The following is an 18945-nucleotide window of genomic DNA, read 5'->3' as shown; positions in this document are numbered from 1 at the left end:
CTCAGTGTATATTTTGTCTCGAGGCCATGGTTGGCCTTTGTTGGAATCTCAGTTTTTAGGTCTCGGCCTGAGTCGCACTGCGTAAGCAGTGGGCGGAGTCCGAGATTTTATGTTTTATGGGGGAGTGTTTTTTGCAGTTTTTAAGCCGTGACGTTATCCGTCACTCAACTGCTAAAAACACGCCTGAATCGCAAAAATGGCGCCACTTTTGTGACTCCATTTCTGGAGGACCGCTGCCGGAGGAAATCCAGAAGCTGCCGGTGGTGAACTCCGGGACTAAACGGCGCACATGGCCACTCATGGACGCATTAGCATGTATACTTCTGCCTCGCGCTCTCAGGTCGGCACTCTGGTCCCAGTGGTGCTGGCCGGCTCCATCATGTTTAAGGCGGTGTTCTCCCTCATTTCCCCACAGTTTTGCCCAGGGCTGGATCCCAGCGCACTCTCATGGCCCGTGTTTCTCTCTGTCTCTGACATAGCCATGTATGCTTTTCGTTGTTTGTTACTCTCGGAGCTCAGAGTCTGCCCCCCACCCCTCCCTCCTTTTTCCGCGGTACCCGCAGCCCTTGTTGTGTGTAATGCGGTCTCTGACATTGCCACTGAATATTAGAACACGCATCTTGAAAAAAAGCTCACTGCCTTCTTTACATTTGCAAATGTATGCTTTTCGTTGTTTGTTACTGAGTGTATTAGGGGTGGCTCTGTGTTTGATGCACGTGCGTTTGTACATTCTCAGTGAATAAAACCATGGCGGGTGAAAGACTTGCTCGATGAGTTCAGTGCAGAGTGTGTTCAACAAATGCAGTGCCCGCGTATTTTGAGTGCAGTGTTTGCTCAGAGCAACAACTGTTCAGTGAGCACAGTGCCTACTGGGGTGGGGGTGGCAGTACTTGTGCAATGAGCACAGTGCCTGCTCAGCCAGAACAGTATGTACTGAGTGAGTTGAACATCTGCATGCAGTATAGTGGTAATACAGCACCTGCCGTAAGGGTGCTGTACTGATTGCGGACCGCAGCACTGGCCCACTAAATACAGCACCCACCGTAGGAGCACAGTACTGTGCCTACTCTCACATCGCACTGCCTGTGTAGTGCCCGCCTACCGGTGCAGCGCTGCTTGTGTTAATGCATTGCCTGCTCCCACGCCCGGCAGCACTACCGCTTCAGCGAAATGTGCTATTTCTGCACATTCTACTTTCAATACAAACACGGACATTCCCAAGATGAAAGCTGCCGAAGAGATCTTGAGAGGGGGGCTGTAACAGGGAGAGGGCTACGAGAAGGATCGAGATGTGTTTACCCATTACAGTTTTTTAAAACAACTCCGACATCTTAAATAAAGAAAATTAATGCCAATGTCTGCTGCATGATCAAGCTCATTAAACCCCTCTCCCCACAAGCGCCGCCTCCTAAAACAACATTTACAGAAGAGCCCCTCTGCAGACACACGTTCACGACCACAGCCCCAAAGCAAACACCCGCCTTCAATGGGGCACAGACGGAAAGACTTCCTCGGGCCTTGGAGAGGGTCTGCAGCGAGCTCCACCTCAGCCACGAGCTTCTCCTCAGTCTCACCCCTAAACTCACCCTACGAGTTCTTCATCCCTACACCCTCCATCCTCCTCTCCCTTCCCTGCCCCAAGGCAAGCACCCATCACCCTCAATGGGGCAAAGATAGAAAGACTTTGGCCTGTGAGAGAGCCTGTACCGAACTCTCCCTCGGTCATGAGGTTCTTCTCTGTCTCTCACCCCCCCCCCAGCCCCACACTCTGTGTCACTCAACCTACCAGCTCTTTATCCCCAAACCTTCCCACCTCACACTCCCTCTCCACCCCAACACTAGCACCTTCCATCAATGGGGCACAGATGGAAAGATTGCCTAGGGCATGGGAGAGGGTCTGCAGCGAGCTCCACCTCAGCCACAAACATTTCAGCAGTCTCACCCCAAACTCACCCTACAAGCTCTTCTTCTCCACACCCTCTCCTACAAATGCTTATTATAAGTTGAAAGTGTAAGTTGTGTGTTTTACCTGAGTGAACAGCTACAAACGTGCGTTGTTTATGAATATGTATGGTTTTATTTGGTCTTATTTTAACCAAAAACGTAAAGTCTACTTTTATAAAGTACAATAAAGAGGGCGTTTGTGTGTACTGGGGCCGGGGGAGACACACAGATGTCTCTCAAGGACTCCTGGTTACACAGACCGCTCATTGCCTACTGTGTTTCAGTGCCTGCTGGGGGACACACACTCCTCTGAGTTGACTGTGTATCTGCACCTACTGAGGGACACACATAGCTCTGAGCAAGACTGTATTTTTGAGCCTGCTGGAGACACACTGCTCTGGACAGGATGGGCCCCGGCCTGGTATATTGTGTGGGGCACACAGAACACTGGGTAGTCTGTGACACACATTGCCCTGAACAGATTGTGTTTTAGTTCCTTCTGGGGGACACACACTCCTCTGAGTAGAGTGTGTATTGGCCTGGAAAAGAATGACGTCTTAAGTCAGATTTCCTTGCATTGGCCTTTGAATATCTCTAGGGAAATGAAAGGATTCATCCTTTTCTTTAACCCTACATTGTTTGCGCCGCGCGCCCTGGCGTGTTTAAGAGCAGCCACAGTACAGCACCTCCGGCGCTCATTCTGGGTGCTCTATGGGTCACTTTGTCCTCATTTCACACCCCCGGGTCTCCCACAGCCCAGTCTCCAGAGAAGATGCCAAAAGGGACTGATGTGTGTCAACAGTGCTCGCACTAGGAAGTCACTCTAACTCCATCAACTGTCATTAACCATAAGGAGTGAGTCAAATATTATATCACCCTCTTCAGCTCTGCCAGGGTATTTTTCCTTTTTTAATATAACAACTTTGATTGTGTAGTGCTTAAACCAATGGGTCTGTGTTTTTAAAAGCTGTAAATGCAAAATGTCTCCATTTCCCAATGCCCGATGGACGGAAGGCTCAGTCAGCCTCGCCGGAATCCACAGACCACCTCACGTGCTGGGGACACGTGTTCAACTCACTGAGCCATCCTGCCGTTCAGGATGAAAGCATTTCCCCGGAGTGTAGTGGAATGATGGAGATGCAATCTGGGAAGATAGCTAACCTGTTGTTTACGTAGCGCTTTACACTGCTGCTGCACTTCTGGCACAGGCAGGCAGGATCACAGTGCCATAGAAGAGATGGGGAGGGAGACAGAAAGGCAGACCCAAAACAACAATCTGCCTCAGCGCCACACAGGCACGCACAGTCATAAAAGAGACAGAAAGCTTGAACATCAGACACACTACAACAGCCAGAGGCAGGAAACATCAGGCAGTCATGGGACACGCAGGCTGACAAAACAACAATCTGACTCAGTGAGAGGCTGACAGGGTCACACAGTCAGAGAAAAGACCGCAAGAGGGAAGGGCAGACTCACAGCAACAGTCAGAGGTAGGCAACATCAGACAGTCGTGGACACCCTGACCACACAAGAACAACGTGACTTCGTGACACAGGCAGGCAGGGTCACAATGTCATAGAAGAGGCAGGAAGAAAGTTACGGGTTCACATCTCCTCAAAATCAGTTAAGCCTTCTATGCTTACAGGGGTCAGTACATTGAGCACCATTATAGCTACTAAGCTTAACTAACATCAGATATATAATATGCAGAAAATGCTCCAAAGTGTTCTATTAAAACAAGCATTGGAAATGCAATAGGTCTCGCATTAGGAAAGTTTGAGCTATTGGTATTGTAAATGACACTTTTTTTATTTATGTGTTGGTTTTGAAAGTAGCAAAATTAATAGCTTTGTCAGTTACAATGTCAATAGTGTTAACTTTTGCAAATGTGACACCTATAGCATTTGTAATGCAATGTGTGTTGTATTTACGTAACTTAGATGTCTTGATATTACAAATAACAATGGCTTTTAATTTTGTAAATAATTAATACTTAAATAAAAGTTATTGTAATTTATAATGGCAATAGCTTAAACGTTTGTAAATAACTTTTGTGAAGATTATGTTCAGTGTATTTTATTGTGACGAAAATCCAAGAACATTGCATTTGCACCTACACACACACAGAGCCACACACACACACATATAGATGTGGTAGTGGTGGATCTGGGGGATATGGTGGTGGTGGATGTGGTGGTGGTGGTGATGGTGGATGTGGTGGTGATGGTGGATGTGGTGGTGATGGTGGATGTGGTGGTGATGGGGGTGGATGAGGGGGTGGATGTGGTGGTGGATGTGGTGGTGGTGGTGGATGTGGTGGATGTGGATGTGGTGGTTGTGGATGTGGATGTGGTGGTTGTGGATGTGGTGAAAGTGGTGGAAGTGATGGTGGGTGTGGTGGATGTGGTGGTGGTGGATGCGGTGGTGGATGAGGTGGTGGTGGATGCCGTGGTGGAGGTGGTGGTGGTTGTGGTGGTAGTGGATGTGGTGGTGGTGGTGGTGGTGGATGTGGCGGTGGTGGATGTGGCGGTGGTGGCGGTGGTGGATGTGGTGGTGGAGGTCATGGTGGATGTGGTGGTGGTGGATGCGGTGGATGTGGTGATGGTGGATGCCGTGGATGTGGTGATGGTGGATGCCGTGGTGGTGGTGGATGCGTCGGTGGTGGTAGTGGTGGATGGGGTGGTGGTTGTAGTGGATGTGGTGGTGGATGTAGTGGTGGTGGATGTGGCGGTGGTGGGTGTGGTGGATGTGGTGGTGGTGGATGTGGCGGTGGATGTCATGGTGGATGTGGAGGTGATGGTGGATGTGATGGTGGATGTGGTGGTGGATGTGATGGTGGTGATGGTGGATGTGGTGGATACGGTGGTGGTGGATGCGGTGGATGTGGTGGTGGTGGATGTGGCGGTGGATGTCATGGTGGATGTGGTGGTGATGGTGGATGTGGTGGATACGGTGGTGGTGGATGTGGTGGTGGTGGATGCGGTGGTGGTGGTGGATGGGGTGGTGGTTGTGGTGGTTGTCATGGTGGATGTGGAGGTGATGGTGGATGTGGTGGTGGATGTGGTGGTGGATGTGATGGTGGTGGGTGCACCTACACACACACAGAGCCACACACACACACACACACACACACACATATAGATGTGGTAGTGGTGGATCTGGGGGATATGGTGGTGGTGGATGTGGTAGTGGTGTTGATGGTGGATGTGGTGGTGATGGTGGTGGATGAGGGGATGGATGTGGTGGTGGATGTGGAGGTGGTGGATGTGGTGGATGTGGGGGTGGTGGATGTGGTGGTTGTGGTGAAAGTGGTGGTGGATGTGGTGGTGGAAGTGATGGTGGTGGGTGTGGTGGTGGTGGATGCGGTGGTGGATGAGGTGGTGGATGTGGTGGTGGATGTGGTGGTGGTGAATGCGGTGGTGGATGCGGTGGTGGTGGATGTGGTGGTGGTGGTGGATGTGGTGGTGGTGGTGGATGTGGTGGTGGTGGTGGTGGTGGATGTGGTGGTGGTGGTGGGGGATGTGGTGGGGGATGTGGTGGATGTGGTGGTGGTGGATGTGGTGGTGGTGGATGTGGTGGTGGTGGATGTGGTGGTGGTGGATGTGGTGGTGGTGGATGTGGTGGAAGTGGTGGTGGTGGATGTGGTGGAAGTGGTGGTGGATGTGGTGGTGGTGGTGGATGTGGTGGTGGTGGTGGATGTGGTGGTGGTGGTGGATGTGGTAGTGGTGGTGGATGCGGTGGTGGATGTAGCGGTGGTGGATGTGGTGGTGGATGTCATTGTGGATGTGGTGGTGGATGTGGTGGTGGTGGATGTGGATGTGGTGGTGGTGGATGCAGTGGTGGTGGATGCAGTGGTGGTGGATGCGGTGGTGGTGGTAGTGGTGGATGGGGTGGTGGTGGATGTGGTGGATGTGGTGGTGGATGTGGAGGTGATGGTGGATGTCATGGTGGATGCGGTGGTGGTGGTGGTGGATGGGGTGGTGGTGGATGTCATGGTGGATGTGGAGGTGATGGTGGATGTGGTGGTGGATGTGATGGTGGTGGGTGCACCTACACACACAGAGCCACACACACACACACACACATATAGATGTGGTGTATCTGGGGGATATGGTGGTGGTGGATGTGGTGGTGGATGTGGTAGTGGTGTTGATGGTAGGATGTTCAGGCAGGAGACTCACGATTTTTGAAGTCTAAAATGGCTGAAGCATGGTTTCATTTTAGCTGTTCTCACCTAAAATTGCCTCTGCTTCATTAGAAGTCAAAGGTAAAAAGACATTCCCCCTATTTGGTTTTAAAACCGCCCACTTTCCTGTTCGAAAAAATGGGCAGGTATCTATGGACTGGCTCTAAAAACACGCAGTCAAAACAACTTATCCTGGTATTTACATAGGAGTACAGACATAACCACAGCATCTCTATGTATCGCAAGCGATTTTTTTTTTTTCCCCACACCGTCATCTATGGAAAAGCCGGCATCACATGACACAGCGAAAACGGGGTGAGCTGAAAAACCCATGCATTGTCGCGCCAATTCAGGCATACCAGTCGAAGTAAAGACCGAGGGAGTTCAGTTCAGAGTTGTCATTGTGTGAAGTACAGGGCTATAGCACTGTAAAATAATTAGGTCGAATAGCGTAAGAAGTAACTGTGGGAAGGGTTCTGATACCAAAAGGATACGTGCGCAGGTCGGTATCCATTTAAGTGTGATAACCATTCTTTTAACAGCACTGTGGGCGAAAGAGTCGGCTTCAGGCCTGTGTGTATCCCGCAGGCCTGAACCAGACATGCATGTCTCAGTCTTTCACCAATCAGTGTTCAGTAAAGATAAGTACATTGCATCAGGGAGCACTGTGTGTTGTTAGGAGGGCATTGCTGTGGGGAGGGGGGAGGAGAAATGCGACATGGCGGGCAGGGGAGGGGGCGGAGCGGGGGAGAGGGGTTAAGCAGCAGGGTACAGACGGCTGAGGGAACAGACGGCGAACAGACGGCGATTTGGTGATGTGCACGCGCATTTTAGGTCAATGCGGAAGCGCATTGACCTAAAAGCCACGGGCACAGCACCAAATCGCCAAGTCGGGTAAAGTCTATTTAAGCCACTATAGAGCTCCGCCAGCTATGCGCATGCGCACAGCAGGCGAGCCCTAAACCCATGCATTGTCGCGCCAATTCAGGCATACCAGTCGAAGTAAAGACCGAGGGAGTTCAGTTCAGAGTTGTCATTGTGTGAAGTACAGGGCTATAGCACCGTAAAATAATTAGGTCGAATAGCGTAAGAAGTAACTGTGGGAAGGGTTCTGATACCAAAAGGATACGTGCGCAGGTCGGTATCCATTTAAGTGTGATAACCATTCTTTTAACAGCACTGTGGGCGAAAGAGTCGGCTTCAGGCCTGTGTGTATCCCGCAGGCCTGAACCAGACATGTATGTCTCAGTCTTTCACCAATCAGTGTTCAGTAAAGATAAGTACACACGCAGTCAAAACAACTTATCCTGGTATTTACATAGGAGTACAGACATAACCACAGCATCTCTATGTATCGCAAGCGATTTTTTTTTTTTTTTTCCCCACACCGTCATCTATGGAAAAGCAGGCATCACATGACACAGCGAAAACGGGGTGAGCTGAAAAACCCATGCATTGTCGCGCCAATTCAGGCATACCAGTCGAAGTAAAGACCGAGGGAGTTCAGTTCAGAGTTGTCATTGTGTGAAGTACAGGGCTATAGCACCGTAAAATAATTAGGTTGAATAGCGTAAGAAGTAACTGTGGGAAGGGTTCTGATACCAAAAGGATACGTGCGCAGGCCGGTATCCATTTAAGTGTGATAACCATTCTTTTAACAGCACTGTGGGCGAAAGAGTCGGCTTCAGGCCTGTGTGTATCCCGCAGGCCTGAACCAGACATGTATGTCTCAGTCTTTCACCAATCAGTGTTCAGTAAAGATAAGTACATTGCATCAGGGAGCACTGTGTGTTGTTAGGAGGGCATTGCTGTGGGGAGGGGGGAGGAGAAATGCGACATGGCGGGCAGGGGAGGGGGCGGAGCGGGGGAGAGGGTGTTAAGCAGCAGGGTACAGACGGCTGAGGGAACAGACGGCGAACAGACGGCGATTTGGTGATGTGCACGCGCATTTTAGGTCCATGCGCAAGCGCATTGACCTAAAAGCCACGGGCACAGCACCAAATCGCCAAGTCGGGTAAAGTCTATTTAAGCCCCTATAGAGCTTCGCCAGCTATGCGCATGCGCACAGCAGGCGAGCCCTAAAAAGCACTACAGATACTGTTTTTATTCCTCTCGGATCCCACTTCACCCACAACCTATTAGTAATTCAGTGCTTAATTTGTAAATAAAAAAGTGCCGGGCCCAAGGCATTGCTTACCAGGCCACTGCAGGGGACGCCTTTCCTTTCCGTTGTGCCATATAAGTGTGTTTGTGTGCCTGAATCTTGTTTTGTAGGTGGCTCTATGTGTGGGTGGCTCTGTCTGTGTGAGGGTGGCTCCGTGTAGGTGGCTCTATGTGAATGACTGTGTGGGTGGCTCTATATGTGTGTGTGGGTGGCTTTGTGTGTGTGGCTCTGTGTGGGTGTAAATGGAATAGGTTTATGCATTTGTGAGCAATTAAGCTATTGGCAATGTAAATGACAATGCCATTTATTTATGATTTAAAAAAAAAAAAGTCATGAGCAATGCCAATAGCTCTACCTTTAATAATGCCGAGACCATTGCATTGTAAATGCTTGTTAGAAATGAGAATGAACTCTCCCCTCCACCCACCCTATGACCTCCTCAATCTCCATTTTTTCTCTCTCAAACAGCAGCTGCGCCAAGACCAAGCGCAGGGCAGTGCCCACCTGCACCAGCTGTAGGGTAAAGAAATATTAACCATGTAATCGAAGGCAGATCTTTTAAATTAAAAGGCGTAAATTCGTTTTTTTGATCTACCAGAAACTTGGGGTGAAAAATGCCACAAAGCAGCTGAGTGGTAGGTTCGAAAAGGTAACCTAGATGAATATTTGTGTTTAAATAAATTGTGAACTCGGGCGGGGAAGTGGCATGTGGAAACCTGTCCACCCTACGTATGCTTTCTAGCAGGGTGTGCTGAAAAGATTAAGGTTCCCGGGTATTCTCTTTTCCAAACAATCCACTAAACACTCTTAACCCTACTGTCGGACACGCTGAAGAGAATCTAGCTTTTAAGATAGCTCAGCGGACCCGCGCACTGGCTGCAGACATATGTGCAATAACTTATTTTTAACAAAGAGCTTCATACCTCACTTCTGTTTCTGAGCACTGCACTGTAAATAACAGGTGTCACTGTTGCCCATATTAATGAAGCACAGTTTACCTACCTACTAGAAGAATAAAAAAGGCGGAGTTGATTTTCCTGTAGTTTGAACCATGACCTGCAGATCACAGCATGTTTCAGTGGCGAACATTACCTCAATTAGCCACTCAGCCAGCATTAACATCTAGGCTGTAGGCAGGGCCACTGCAATTATATGGCAAGAGAGAACCAACTAAAGTGGCAGGGTTTACAAAATAATGCAGCAAAAAAATTCACATTATGCTGCATCATTGTGATTGAATCAATTCAATACCTTGTCATTTATACTTATAGTAACACTGTCTAGACAAAGGTTTCACTTTATTAGCACTAGTTTGACACCCAAATACACCAATATGCAACTGAAAAGGTGACCAGTCAAATTTTACGACGTGCCTTCCACTGCACAGCAACACACATTGCTGCATTATTAGTAACTTTTAATCTGTTTGTGATAGAAATGTTTTTTAATATTTAAAATCTACAAATTATGCTCCAGATGTCGGATTATTTGGCAAATCCATCATTTTGCGAAGGACTCAGCAGCTTCAGAATCGCATAATTCCAGTGGCCCTGGCTATAGGTGTGAATCTTAGCAGGGCAATTCACATATCGACCATTTTGGGGTTGATGATAAAATTATTATAACCTATTTCCTATTTAATAGTCTTGCTGCAGTGGTATGCAATCATTTGTGTTTGCACTTCTTCAACTATTTACTTAGCAGAACTCATTGGAATGGGACCATTAGCCAGTAAAAAGATCTTTCTTTCTAGAAACCCTTTGAAACATCCAAGATATCTATATTTTACTCCTATTCAATTTGTCAGTCGTTCGTTGCAGGATCAGCCATCAGATACACTACAAGGTGTGTTTAGATTTTGGCTAGTAGACCCAAGCATTGTCCACCAGAGTGCATGCGTTTCCCAGATGTCTCCTACGTGTGCTTCTCATTCCCTCTCCATGATTCTCTCTGTTCCCTATGTCATTCTTCCCCCACCCCTTCCATAATGCACTTGTTTGTTTGCTCTCAAAACTCTCATTGCTTTTTCGGCCATTCCGATCTCCACCTTCTGACTCCATGTTGCTCTCGCACCTGCTTTGCTTTTCTCTCCTTTTCATCCTTTTGCTCACCCCACACCCTCTGTGCTGCTTCACCCACCCACTTCCTCTGTGTTGCTTCCGGCCCATGTGTTTCTTCAGTTCTGACCCACCCCCATGGTGCTTCCGTGTCCCACCCACCCATGATCCTTTCTCTGCCTATTTTGCACCCATATTGCTATACTGCTCCTGTTCTCCTGCCTGTGATGTTGATTCCCACATCCTGCTTTCTGAAAAAAAAAATATATATCCAAATCCGCTTCGCGTCGCGACAATGGTGCACTCTCAAGTGGCTTAGCTGCCGAAACGCGTAGCTTGGAAGCATAATAAACTTCCTGAACCGACATTTCCATTGGGTCCTGAGACTTCATCGTTGACGCGACGTGAAGCAGATTTGGATTATTGGTTTACCGGGTGCTCTCCCGGGGTATGCACCACTCTCCACAGGTCCTTGGTCTTGACAAAGAGCGGAGTAATTTTGGAGATCCGAGTTGAAGTAGCAAATAAAAAGAAAAACTAAGCTGCATAATTTTGTAGGCACCTGTTTTTTTCCTTATATAGCCATGGGTGTGGAATTTTATAAAATATCTACTTGTCCATGGGGCAGGTTGCTTCGTAAATCTACTTGTCCTGTAACAAACTCCACTTGTCCCCTTGGTGCCATGTAGTGCAGCAACAAATTATGGCAGCAATCTCATTATATAAAAGTTCTGATATAGCCTCTCTGATTATGCTATGGCTCATACCATAGTAGTGTTTGAATACTTGCAATCCCCTTATGTTGCCATGTTTCCGCAGATCTACATACTGGAGTTGAAGGTAGTAGTGAGCAATAGTTCCAGGGTTAGAATGCCCTTTGGAGTCTGTGCAAACCTCCTAACTTGCATGTTTTAAGGGTTATCAACAATTCTTCTGTAATGTTTTCCCATACTGAGAAATGTTAGAAATTTACTCCTGACAATGGCAGACGTAAACGTTCTTCCAGAGTTGGAAAAAAAGTGGTTGGAGGGAAAGTGAACTTGCAAACAATCAGATTTTCGCATGAGCAAATCTACACATGCATATTTGCTCATGGTAAAATGCAGTTCACATATTTTCTAGGAGTAATATCTCTTGTCCTACTTCTGTAAATTATTGGGAATTCTCTCTCACTCTCACTCTCACTCTGCTCTTTCACAAGGATCATATCGACACACAGAGTAAGTTTGTTCAGTGCCATTAACTACTGTGGTAGTTTGTGCTTTTTGAGACCATAAACAATTTTTGCTTTTGCCAATGTTAGTTATAATGGCGAGGGCCCGGCAACTCCCACACCAATAAGGTTTTTCAAAAACCATGCCAAAACAAGTCACACATTGACAAAATGAAAAAGATGACCCCCAATTTCAGACCTTCTGGCTTTGCCAATGCTTGTTTATTTTTGTTTCCCATAATCTTATTGAGACTGGTTACACAGATTTTTGGGAAATTCTAGCATGCATCAACACATGTTACTAAATGATGCTGAAAAGAAATGGTACCCGAAAGTTTATAATAGTTTAGCTAAACATTTTTTTTCCTCCTTTCATTTTTTTATGAACATTGTTTTTTAAAAAAAAGAAAAGAATCATCGATCTTGCTTGCATGCTACTGCAAATGTTTGCATCAAATTAGAGAGCATTCTGGGAGCATTATACATAGCCTCATACTGCTAAACTTGCTGGGGGAGCAAGATGGACTCGATGTGATTCTTTGCCTCACCGCCACCTGCGCCACGGGACTTGTTATTGTTATCTGAGTTTTGTATAGCGCCAAATCACCATCAGGTCTCTAGGCGCTTCTGACAAATGCAATAAAACCGCAGTTGAATAAGTGAACAGAGGGTACGGATGTAACAACCTAGCTCAAATGGAACAGAAAGCTTCCCTAAACAAGAGCGTTTTCAATGACTTCCTGAAGGGGAGAAGATTAGTTTCTTTGCGGAGGGGCTCCGGTAATTTGTTCCACATCTGTGGGACTTGGACAGAAAAAGATCTCCCACCCTTAGTTGCCATTTTGAAACGCGGACACGACAACAATTGGGAGTTGGAGGATCTCAGCGATCGATTGGGATTATAGACCTCAAGCTGTTCTTTTATATAGGCAAGCGCATGCCCATAGATTGCCTTATGGGCGATGCATAGGCTTTTGAATTCCACCTTTTGCTTTATAGGGAGCCAGTGTAGCCTGTGCAATAATGGGGAGGCATGGGTCTGTCTGGGTGATCTAAAGATTAACCGTGCTGCATCGTTCAGAATGACCTGCAGGCGGTTGATCAGATTTTTTGGCAAACCTAGATAGAGTGCGTTCCCATAATCGATCCTTGAGATTATTGTTGCAGAAACAATGGTTCGGAGCATATTTAGGGAAAGTAGGGGAACTAGCTTGTGCAACTGCCTAATCAGGTTGGTACAGGTTCCGACAACGGAGGATACTTGGCTAGCCATTGTCAGCTCATGGTCGATCTTGATACCAAGGCTTTTTCGTTGGGGCATGGTTTTGGGGTGGGGCCAAGCTCTTGGGGCCAGAACAAATCACTTCTCGGAGATCTGCTATGTGGCCTGACCTCATGACCACACGGCGAGATCGGACGCTGGCGACTAGCTGCTGCTGTACCCGGTGCTCCTGCGGTTCCTATTTTCATCATTTGGAAGTGACACGAACGCTGTCAAGGACCCTCCTGAAGCCTCAAAGGAAATTGATTGCTTCAAGTCGTGGGAAAGCTACAACCCGGATTGTTCTGAGAGCATCCCTGAAGTGCCGAAGCTGCTGGTATGCTTGGTGTGGTTGGCCCGGTCTTGGCGTCCTTTTCTGACTTTTGTGCGTCTGGCTGACTTCTTTGTTTATATGATTGAGCTCTTTTTCTAACAAGCCGGACCCGGAGGATTTTGCCAAAGACCTTGGCAAAACTGATTTGGTCCTTAATTTGTGTGCTGGTGAGTGGGGTATGGCCTCCCGAAGGGTTAGGGGGTCAACAAAGGCAAACCCGTAGCTATCTCTAATTCTGGTGTTACTGTTGGGCTCACTTCTGTTGCAACAGAACCCTTTCCCAAAAACAAAAGAGAGACTGCGAGCTCTAAAAAGTCTTTGAATAAATCTACCCTCGGGGGTCCCCCAAAGGATGGAAGCGCCTCACAACCTTCGGTACCCAAACTTTTTTCTTCTGCTGGGATGGGCTTGGGAAACTGGGCGAAGCCTGCATTCATCTCCCACACAGAAAGTAGCCTGGCAATCCCCGCTATAGCTGCACAGACTGAGCCTCCAGATCCACGTGTGATTTCACACCCACTAACAGATGAGACTCGCAAACTAGAAACCATTCAGCCAGATCCAAGCCAGGGGTTATTATAACTGATAATCTTACGCCTAACATGAATAGAGAAATAGTAATTCCTTTCTCCCAGGTTGACACCGATATGGCTCCTACTGTAAGCGCGACTCAGGACCAAAACATCTGGGCCCTGTGCCTAATGAATTGAATGATCTCAAAAACACCAATACACAATGGCTCATAAACCCTTGCTCCCCATATCCTATGGGGGAACACTTTCGGTGTCAGATGGGCCAAACTCCCCGGCAGAAGCGAGCTCAGCATCTTCCAGTGATAGCAATATCTCGGAATCTAACTATAGCACTGTATCCAAAGGGGGGAAAATACAGTTGGCAAACAGAAATGCCAGGTGGTATAGGGTATAGGAAAGAAGCATGATAAAAAGGATCACCTTAAATGGGATTATTCTGGGACCCATCTCTCTTTCTCCCAGATTGATGAATCCAGCAAAACGAAATGTGCTACACAAGAGCACTATGAAGAACCACCCTTAGCTGCTATTTTGGCTTCTATTAAACAACTTCAGGAGGAAGCCTGAGCTGGTAATCATCAGGCCAAGAGTGTGGCTAAAAAACACCAGGAGGGTATCCAAAAGCTTAATAAAACTTGCACGGATGTCTGAGAGAGTGACAATGGTAGAAGCTCGAACTGAAAGTCTTGAAACAGACGTTGTGCTGCTCAAAAGTCAAGGTTCTACCCAAAGCGATCGGTTATCTGACGTTGTATGTAAACTGGAAGATCAAGAAAATAGGAAACATAGAAATAATCTCCGGATCCCCAAAGGGGTTGAGGGGGAAGATTCCCGGTGTTACATCGTCAAGCTCCTAAAAGGTGCCTTTCCCGACCAGACCGAGTGGTGTTGGGAGCACGAAATCCAGCAAGCTCACCGCTTCCCCCTTATGATCAGGTAGCTCTAATGACTCTGGAAGACCACAGGCGTTCCTGGTTTTCTTTGGGACTTTTCTTTAAAGACAGCTAATTTTTGATCAAGCCAGGCAATACTCCCAGAAATCTTTTGAAGGGGTATCCTTTTTTGCCAAACCAGATTTTTGTCCCTCCACTGTGGAGCGAAGATGGCAACTACAACAGCTAATAACCCCCTCCCAACAGTTGGCGACCCAGGTTTTACTCATGAACCCTGCTAAATTGAAGGTTATTTTTAATGGCGAATCACGTTTTTTCATGTCAGAGATCAAAGCACAAGAATATGTTGCGGAACTTAAAGCTAAAAATATGTTAAATTAACTACAATTGGTATCGGGACTGGTATAGTTGAATTTTTAAATTGCACTTAGCCTAATATAAGGCACATATATTTCTTGTTTTTGCTTTGCCTTTTCCATTTTTGCCTTTTCTTTGTGATCCTTTTTTATTCATAGGTGTCGCCTATTCTATCACGTAAGTGATAAATAGAACGAGAGTATAGAGGCTCAACCAAGCTCTGAAACCATTGCGGATTTCGTCGAGTGCATGTGCTCGTGCACGCGCTCCCCGAGCCGCCTGCCTCCAGACCTTCACTTCAAAGGGCTCCGCTCCACCACCCCTGCTTCACACTTTTCACGGCCGCCAGGCCATGTCTAGCATTTCTCCTCCCCCCCTCCCCCCTCCCCCCTTCTCCCTCCTCCCCACAGCAATGCCGAGCCAAGAGCTTTCCTGCTTTCACTTTCACGGCCGTGAGGCCGTGAGCTTCTTTTCAAAGGGAACAAAGGAATGCGCATTTCCCGGCCGCTTTTCATTATTAGTCGGTGAACCTTTGTCAATGTGTTAATTGGTCCAGACCACATGGGTGCTGCTGCAGTGGAGATCACACATGGTCACAGTACTCTAAAAGCTACCAGCAGCAGTAGACCGTGTGTGCTCTCTGCACTTCTTTCTATTTACTGTTGATGTAAAAATATTGTTCTTTTTCCTGATACCCGGCTAAAAAACTCAGAAGAGCCATTGCCGTGCACAGCCAGGCCCAGTCACTGGGACGGCACCCGCGTCCCATGATTCTCACAAAGAATCCTACTGTAAACCTGCACCTTCCCCTCCCCCAGCGCAGCTTTCACATTCACAGCAGCGACGGAGTGAAGGCTTCAAAATGACCGCCGCGAGCCGATCATTTCTATCAGACGCAGGACTCCGAAAGAGTACCTCGCAGCAGGCTTCATTACATAACCTAACATTGCTGGATTTGCATTCAACATGATGTGTGGCCTCGTGTTTACTGTCTTGGGGAAGTACTATTCAACGCCTCGACACGAAAAAATGTAGTGCTGATGCAGCAAGTGCCAGGTATCATCAAATGACCCCTCGTCAGCAGTATTAGGTTATTTGGGAAGAAAACCTTCTTTGTGTTCAGGCACACAAAAGGCTTGTTAAAAGCGTTTTACATGTTTGCAAAGTATTTCTGAATTCCACTGTTTAGAGTGCCTTTCTGCCCTCTGCATCGCCACATCATCACTCAGCGCTACCCCAGCATCACTCAGCGCTACCCCAGCATCACTCAGCGCTACCCCAGCATCACTCAGCGCTACCCCAGCATCACTCAGCGCTACCCCAGCATCACTCAGCGCTACCCCAGCATCACTCTGCACCACCACATTTTCACTCAGCACCACCACATTATCACTCAGCACCACCACATTATCACTCAGCACCACCACATTATCACTCAGCACCACCACATTATCACTCAGCACCACCACATTATCACTCAGCACCACCACATTATAACTCAGCACCACCACAGCACCACCACATTATCACTCAGCACCACCACATTATCACTCAGCACCACCACAGCACCACTCAGCACCACCACCACAGCACCACTCAGCACCACCACAACATCACTCGGCAGCACCACCACAGCACCACTCAGCACCACCACAGCACTACTCAGCACAACCACATTATCACTCAGCACCACCACATTACCACTCGGCACCACCACCACAGCACCACTCTGCACCACCACAGCACCACTCTGCACCACCACAGCATCATTCAGCACCACCACAGCACCACTCTGCACCACCACAGCATCATTCAGCACCACTCAGCACCACCACAGCATCACTCAGTACCACCACTCAGCACCACCACAGCACCACTCAGCACCACCACAGCATCACCCAGCACCACCACAGCATCACCCAGCACCACCCAGCACCACCACAGCATCACCACAGCACCACCACAGCACCACCACAGCATCACTCAGCACCACCACAGCATCACTCAGCACCACCACAGCATCACTCAGCACCACCACAGCATCACTCAGCACCACCACAGCATCACTCAGCACCACCACAGCATCACTCAGCACCACCACAGCACCACTCAGCACCACCACAGCACCACTCAGCACCACCACAACATCACTCAGCAGCACCACTCAGCACCACCACAGCACCACTCAGCACCACCACAGCACCACTCGGCACCACCACAGCACCACTCAGCACCACCACAGCACCACTCAGCACCACCACATCACTCAGCACCACCACTCAGCACCACCACAGCACCACTCAGAACCACTACAGCACCACCACAGCACCACTCAGCACCACCACAGCACCACTCAGCACCACCACAGCACCACTCTGCACCACCACAGCACCACTCAGAACCACTACAGCACCACCACAGCACCACTCAGCACCACCACAGCACCACTCAGCACCACCACAGCACCACTCTGCACCACCACAGCACCACTCAGCACCACCACAGCTTCACTCAGTACCACCACTCAGCACCGCCACAGCACCACTCAGCACCACCACAGCATCACCCAGCACCACCACAGCATCACCCAGCACCACCACAGCACCACCACAGCACCACCACAGCACCACCACAGCACCACCACAGCATCACCACAGCATCACTCAGCACCACTCAGCACAACCACAGAATCACTCAGCACCACCACAGCACCACTCAGCACCACCACAGCACCACCTCGGCATCACTCAGCACCACCACAGCATCACTCAGCACCACCACAGCATCACTCAGCACCACCACAGCATCACTCAGCACCACCACAGCACCACTCAGCACCACCACAGCACCACCTCAGCACCACTCAGCACCACCACAACATCACTCAGCAGCACCACTCAGCACCACCACAGCACCACTCAGCACCACCACAACATCACTCAGCAGCACCACTCAGCACCACCACATTATCACTCAGCACCACCACATTATCACTCAGCACCACCACATTATCACTCAGCACCACCACAGCACCACTTAGCACCACCACAGCACCACCACAGCACCACTCAGCACCACCACAACATCACTCAGCAGCACCACTCAGCACCACCACAGCACCACTCTGCACCACCACAGCACCACTCTGCACCACCACAGCACCACTCTGCACCACCACAGCATCATTCAGCACCACCACAGCACCACTCAGCACCACCACAGCACCACTCAGCACCACCACAGCATCACTCAGTACCACCACTACAGCACCACTCAGCACCACTCAGCACCACCACAGCACCACTCAGCACCACCACAGCACCACCACAGCACCACCACAGCACCACCACAGCACCACCACAGCACCACTCACCACCACAGCACCACCCAGCACCACCACAGCACCACCACAGCACCACCCAGCACCACCACAGCACCACTCAGCACCACTCAGCACCACCACAGCACCACTCAGCATCACCACAGCACCACTCAGCACCACCACAGCACCACTCAGCACCACTCGGCACCACCACAGCACCACTCAGCACTACCACAGCACCACTCAGCACCACCACAGCACCACCACAGCACCACCACAGCATCACTCAGCACCACCACAGCATCACTCAGCACCACCACAGCATCACTCAGCACCACCACAGCATCACTCAGCACCACCACACAGCACCACTCAGGGGCACCACAACATCACTATGCGCTACCACAGCATCACTGAACGCCACAGCATCACTCCGCGCCATCACAGCATCACTCCGCGCCATCACAGCATCAATCTGTGCAACCATTCAACAACAACTGGTTCAAATATGTTCTCTCAATGTTTCAAGCTTTATTACAAATGTCACAAAAAGATGTTAATATTTCACTTCTGTTCTTGGATTTTCGTCACAATAAAATACACTGAACATAATCTTCACAAAAGTTATTTACAAAAGTTTAAGCTATTGCCATTATAAATTACAATCACTTTTATTTAAGT

The 18945-nt window shown here is 48.7% G+C and overlaps 1 protein-coding gene across 1 annotated transcript in view; it reads left to right on the top strand.

The window, feature by feature from the left end:
- Window positions 1-18945, top strand: part of RAB24 (RAB24, member RAS oncogene family) — a 235674-nt gene that overhangs the window by 12872 nt on the left and 203857 nt on the right. The gene's annotated exons all lie outside the window — the stretch shown is intronic.

This window comes from Lissotriton vulgaris, chromosome 7 (assembly GCF_964263255.1).
Source record: "Lissotriton vulgaris chromosome 7, aLisVul1.2, whole genome shotgun sequence".
NCBI classification, from domain to species: domain Eukaryota; kingdom Metazoa; phylum Chordata; class Amphibia; order Caudata; family Salamandridae; genus Lissotriton; species Lissotriton vulgaris.
Note: the sequence above shows the minus strand (reverse complement) of the source record. Positions and strands in the feature narration are given on the sequence as shown.